We start from the raw sequence: 5,448 nt of genomic DNA on the forward strand, positions 1-5,448 counted from the left end.
CTAATTTCGCTTTGTGACAGCCTCTAATCTCCAGCAATAAATCCAGGGTGAAGCCTTCCTAAGAGGAAGCAGATTCTGAAGGGGCCAGTATCAGTAACTGGAATCGGATTTTCAGAAGGGCTCAAATTCTATTTAGACAACTAAATGAAGGCCATGCTTTTAAAAGTGCTCACTTTATTAAAGTAAAATTTTGGTGTATTGGGTTCTTTGGAAAGTGTAGTTACTTCTTTTGGTTTCCAGAAGGCCACTCGGCTGCTTTGACAATCTCCACATGTGTGTGTAGCTCTCAAAATTTTGATTCTAATGTTGTAATCTGCTGCATCATCATCTGGCCATATTTTTCTTGGAGTTTTGCATTTATTTTGTAATTTTATTTAACAATAACAAAAATATATGTCAGGGGTCAGTTTCCTTTATTCATTGCATGTGGAGACACAAAGATGCTGCCAGCATTTTGGCAACAGAATGAAATAAAATTGCAATCATTCCAATGTCGCCGGAACTGATACCAGTGACATTCTCATAAATTTAAGTTCTGAAAAGAGAAGATGTCCAGATGTTTTGGAGAGATCAGGTCATGAGTGTTTTATGGAGTGTGCAGTATTTATGGTACAAGTTGAAAATGTGCAGAAAGCACATATGTCCATATGCTTGCTCCGCGTTTTGTTTATTTATTTATTTATTTTAATTTCAAGGGGGAAAGTTCTCTCGTTTTTCTCCCTCATGTCACCTAAGCATGTGGTCATTAACAAGAGGGTCATTGTAGGTTCCACGGACATCAGAGTACAGCCAAGTTGAATATTAGTCCACTGTAGAATTTGTATCACAGACTTGACATAATGCACCTGGAACAAAACCCACCGGAACCCACATATGGGATGGCCCTGGGGGTTGGTTTTTTTTTTTGACTTAGCAGCATTGTGAGTGAGATGTCTAATCCTTAAAATTATTGTTAAGAATTGTTATTCCTTAAAATTATTTTTTCTGAATTATTTTTACTGAATTTTATTTTTTCTTCCATGTTGAAGGAGCATCTGCAGCCATTTTATTTTCACACAAATTGCAATTTGGAGCTATTAAGGTCACCATGCCTTGTGAAACTGAATGGTAGCATGAGACACTTAATGCAACCTAAGGAGATGTTCCCTTGTTATGATATGTATTAGTCTGCTAATCTTTTCAGTCTTTAATCCACAATACTAGATTAAAACACCAAAAATAGTCTCTACTGCCGTTAAAGGACAGTTTCTGGGGTTTTTTTGGAAATGAAAATTCCAGCGGGGAGTTGAGTGAATGTCAAATGCTCACAAACAGAATCCTTGCTCGGGTTCTGTCTCCGTGGCCAAGAGGTTTTCCACACTTCATTTTTCAGCTGGCTGTCACTTTGGGGGTTTGAAGTGGTTTTCTGAAATTAAGGTCAGCTTGTTTTGTGCGTCACCGTTTTCTCTTTTCAGTTCTTCTAAATTAAACAAATACTTTAAAGCTGTGTTTGTCCAGCCAAACTCTTGTCATTTCAATTATTAGTGTTTCTGTGTAAACACTTGTGTGGAGCACAGACGGAGGTGGTATAATTGGAAATCATACCCCTGACAATGGTATTCTGCTTTCGCTACATCAACCTGCCACAATATCATGGTGGCACTGAAAAAGAATATATAGTCCAGCTGATACGACTTTGTTTTCCTCTGGCATTGATTCTCTAGAATAAACAAAACGCAACACAAAAGTTACCATTTCTTGTACACATGATAGATTTTATTCAGCTGTCAAGAATAATAATTGGAAGGATGATACATGTAATATCTATTTGCACCTCAGCTTCACACGGCAAAATCCTACTCGGCTTACTCCTGCAAAATTATCGTCCCTTTCAACAGAAGATTTGTGGGAATATGGTAAATGAAATATATTTAAAAATAAAAATATAAACAAATAAACTAAAATGCCACACCTTTCTGTTCACATGGGAACAGTGGGAAATTTCCCTTTGACTTCAGCGTGGGCGAGATGACATCACGTGGCCCATCACTAGCATAAGGAAACTGTAAGCAGAGTCCTGATAGACCAGGAGCTGTCTGGTGCCAGACGTGCTGATATTCCGAAGCGGATGTTTTCCAGCAATCAAGCAGTGTAAAGCAGTTTGCTTTTGGTACCAGTGTAGTGCCAGAAAAGCACACTGGAGGTTCCAGCAGAGTACTGGGAAAAGGCACAGGACCGTGCAGCGATGCTGCTTTCCTAACCTGTTTTTGATGGACGTACCCTGCTCCTGAAGGGCTCGCATACAGAGATACCTGCAGAGTTCCTTTTGCCTCCAAACTCAAATCCTACATGTACAGCTTACACTTTTAATTTAAAAAGACTGGAAAAAACCTGGGGTTCGAGGGTAACTTTTTGTCAGCTGGCAGTGGTACAGTAAATATTTTTTCTTTAGTTAAAGAAGAAAAGGAAGGCTGGAAGGCCGTCAGAGTGGTGGTGCTGGCTCAGGCAGGGCCCGTCCAAGCGAGTGTTTCGCCTCTAACAGCGGCCACAGGGGCACACCTGAGAAGAACTGAGAACAGGGCGAGCAGATACTGTGCCTCCTCCTAAGAATCTCTCGGTTTCTGAGCATTTTCCCTGTAGGGAATTTTCCAGGCCGGCTGTGGTCTGTGTTCAGGAGCGCCCAGGGTTTGTGTCTCGCAGGCTTTCTCGCTCCCCTGACCCGTGTAAGCGTCCTGTGCCAGCGCTGGCTTCTGGCATTTGGTTCTTCCTGGCGAGGAATTCCTGGGGTCAGTTGCCCATTGCAAACCCCACCTACTTTCTTTCTTACAAACCTGCGTGCCATGCTGCTCTAAATAATTAATAGAGGCTCTCTTGTTTAGTTGGTACAAGAGAGGTTTGTTCTTTCCTCCGCATCGTTTGAGTGCTTTGTTTGTGTTTCAAAGTCTGAGTCTTTCGGCCTTTTTTTGTGTGTACAGTTGAAGACTGAAAATTTGCCTACACAAGAGAATTGTTCTGATGTACTCAAAAGAATGCGAATTACTTTTTGGAAGAGAGATTCAGAATTTTCCAGAGTGACTGCTGGTGGGAAGGAGAAAATCTGCAAGACAACAGTGATAGCAAATACTCCAGCCGAGGCAGAAATTTTTATTTATACAATCTAGGAAGAGGCAAAACCCGTGAAGCGTCCCAAAGGACCCCCATCGCGTTTCGGTGTATAACAGCATCAAGCTCCGCTTCAGCTCTACAACAAGGAGATGCTTTAGCGTGCTCCTAATGCGCCCGCGAGATGAGAAAAGAAAACAGGAGGTTGTCACTCAATATGCTGATGAGAACGCTGATGGAAAAAAATGTCTTTTACGCTCAACATTCCGGATATCATCAGCCATTAATTTCCAGTTCTGTGGAGAGCTGCCGTGGGGATAATTCGCAGGCAGCTACGAGCTACCTGCACGGGGAATGGGGTTTGCACCACTTAGATGGAAACGCAAGTTGAAATAATGGCATCGTTTCCACGTCGCAAAGGGAAGCAGGATTTTGCTGATTAGGATGTATCAAGGAACTGTAATTTCATCCTTGGCAAATGATTAATTATTATGATATGCCATTTTTTTTCCTCCCAGATTTTTTCAGAGAGATTTTTTCCATGACATTTCATCTCTCATAGGACTTTTTTTTACTGTACTTAGGCTTCTTTTTGACTGTGTTTTAATACAGACGTTCAGACGTTCACATTGGTACTAGCACGTGTAAACAAGCTGCCTGTCACATGGAATAATTTAATGATAAAATCTGTCTAATGACCCAGGATTTCCCAAGCTGCAATCTGAGTAACTTGGAGGGGAAAAGGGCAGAGAAGAGAATTTGTGTAAATACAGAAAGGCACGGGCAGCCCAGGAGCGCACAGATGCAGAAAGGCAGAGGAAGAGGCAGAATCCAGTGTCGAGACAGGGAAATACAAAATATTTCTGCTGCCAGGGGGGTAACAGACACACAAACACTCACACTGGTGTGTTTGTTTATGCTACCACTTCCTACCTTTTTCTTATTTTTGGAAACATTTAGGTCACATTGTTGCCAAAGTGTCTGGGTAAGAACAATAAACAGTTGCGTTGATGAATGGGAGGTAGGGTCTGGGAGAACCACAGGAGTAGTGGCCATCTCATCGTCAATGGCTGCTGCAAACACACTTACCGAAGGGAGCTTCAAAACTGAACTCCACAGGGGATTTCAAACAAAGAATGTGTTGTGTGCAAAAAATAAATTAGGAAAACCCGACTTCTGAAATTCGACTCTGAAGGGCAGGTGTGAGTGGAAACTGATAACTGCTTTTTACTTGGTTATGGCAAGCAATTATTCCACAGTCGTTGCTGGTAGAGATGTCTCATAAGCTGGTGGCATGGAAATTCCCTTGGAAGATGAGACTGGGTGAAGCAAATCATTTTTCAACAGCGGGTTTGCAATGACCAGGTCATCCTTCCTAAAAGGGATTTGGAAAGCAGCTACTTGTTCTGATAACTCTCTAGAAAAGGAAGTGGTTGTAATTCACTTTGAAATGTGAGGAGAAATTAGGTTGTGAACTTCCTTATAGGTCTCAAGCAGGAAGTGATTCCTGTTTGTTGAATATTTCTCACAAGCAGGAAATCATAAAGTAGCCGCAATTGCCCCAGCAGCTGATGAAGGTGCTCTCCCTGGCTTTGCCTTTGAGTCGATCTGATGCAGCCCATGGGGGTAGGGACAGAACAATCCGGATGCTTTTTCTTTAGGAAGGAGGCACTTTTTAAATTGCTTTTTGATCCCCAAATGATACAGGCAGTAGCGTGCTGATGCAGCAGATGAGTGAAAAGAGAAGGCATTTCACAGGTGGCAGAATGACTCCGAGAAACCTCTTTCGGCATGGACATGGATGCTTGCACTTGCAGACCCAGGGTGGTATTAATGCAAATATAGGAAGGACTTGAGAAGTTGTGCTCGTTACAGCAATAATCACGTTATTCAGAGAAAAACTCATAAACCACCTGACGGGAACTTCTATCAGGGACGGACTCTCTAGGATATTATCTAAATATTCATACAGGAGTAAATTCGTTATCAGAAGACCCCGTAAATGGTGCTTTGGAGTCAGGAATTCTGGAGCTGCTTGCCAGGAGACTGGAGAAGCTGGTACGCTGATTTAATAACCATGTATATGCCTGAACACAAACAACGATAATGCCGACTCCTTGTCCAGATGGCCTGAATCAGAAACAAATTGCAAACACTACCCTAAGCAGAAGAGCAAGTCACTGGCTGCTGGTGGGAAATGCGGGCGCAGGAAGGGGTGGCAGACATCTTCCCTCCAGGAGGCGGCAGAGGAAGGGCGAGTTCCCGCACAAATAATTAATCTGTTTGAGGTAAAATGATTGCTTTCCAGAGACAGAGCAAAACGCTCCTAACGCGGTCTCGTAGCGTCCCGGCTGGTGTGGTCTGGCT

This window comes from Egretta garzetta, unplaced genomic scaffold, assembly GCF_000687185.1.
Source record: "Egretta garzetta isolate BGI_Z169 unplaced genomic scaffold, ASM68718v1 scaffold787, whole genome shotgun sequence".
In the NCBI taxonomy this organism is placed as follows: Eukaryota; Metazoa; Chordata; class Aves; order Pelecaniformes; family Ardeidae; genus Egretta; species Egretta garzetta.